The sequence below is a fragment of the Myotis brandtii genome, unplaced genomic scaffold (assembly GCF_000412655.1).
Source record: "Myotis brandtii unplaced genomic scaffold, ASM41265v1 scaffold300, whole genome shotgun sequence".
Taxonomy (NCBI): Eukaryota; Metazoa; Chordata; class Mammalia; order Chiroptera; family Vespertilionidae; genus Myotis; species Myotis brandtii.
This window is the reverse complement of record NW_005361459.1, coordinates 1,919,622-1,920,696: the sequence shown is the minus strand read 5'-3', so window position 1 is coordinate 1,920,696 and position 1,075 is coordinate 1,919,622.

Below are 1,075 nucleotides of genomic sequence, written 5' to 3'. Positions count from 1 at the left end.
AATGTAGCAGGATACAAAATTAAGGCCAAGAAATCTATGGCATTTTTATACACCAATAGTGAACTTACAGAAAGAGAGATTAAAAAACAATCCCATTTGCCATCGCACCAAAAAAATTAAGATACCTAAGAATAAACTTACCTAAGCAGGTAAAAGACCTGTACTCGGAAAACTACAGAACAGTGAAAAAAGAGATAGACCATAGAAAGGGAGCAGACTGACAATTCTCAGGGGGAATGGGGATGTGGGGGGATTCGGGAAGAGATTAGACAAAGATCTGATATACATGTATGCAGTACCTATGGACACAGACAATAGGGTGGCAAGGGCCTGGGGTGGGATGGGAACCGGGTGGAGGGGAGCTATGGGGGGGAAAAAGAGGAACATCTGTATTAATCTGAACAATAAAGATTAATTTTTAAAAAATGGGTAACGGACCTAAATAGATACTTTTTCAAAGAGGACATAGGGAAAGCCAAGAGACATATGAAAACGTGCTCAAAGTCAGTAATCATCCAAGAGATGCAAATCAAAACAACAATGAGGTACCACCTCACACCTGTCAAAGTGGCTATCATCAACAAATCAACAAAGGACAAGTGCTGGCGAGGATGCAGAGAAAAAGGAACCCTCGTGCACTGCTGGTGGGAATGCAGACTGGTGCAGCAACTGTGGAAAACAGTACGGAGTTTCCTCAAAAAACTAAAAATGGAACTCCCATTTGACCCAGTGATCCCACTTCTAGGAATATATCACAAGAAACTAGAAACACCAATCAGAAAGGGTATATGCACCCCTATGTTCATAGCAGCACAATTTACAATAGCTAAGATTTGGAAACAGCCTAAGTGAATTAAAAAACTGTGGCACATCTACACAATGGAATACTACGCTGCTGTAAAAAGGAAGGAATTCTCACCATCTGTGGGAGCATGGATGGAGCTGGAGAGCATTGTGCTAAGCAAAAGTCAGTTGGTGAAAGATAAATATCACATGATCTCACTCATTTGTGGAATATAATTAACAACATAAACTGATAAACAAAAACAGATCCAGAGACAGAGAAGCATGGATC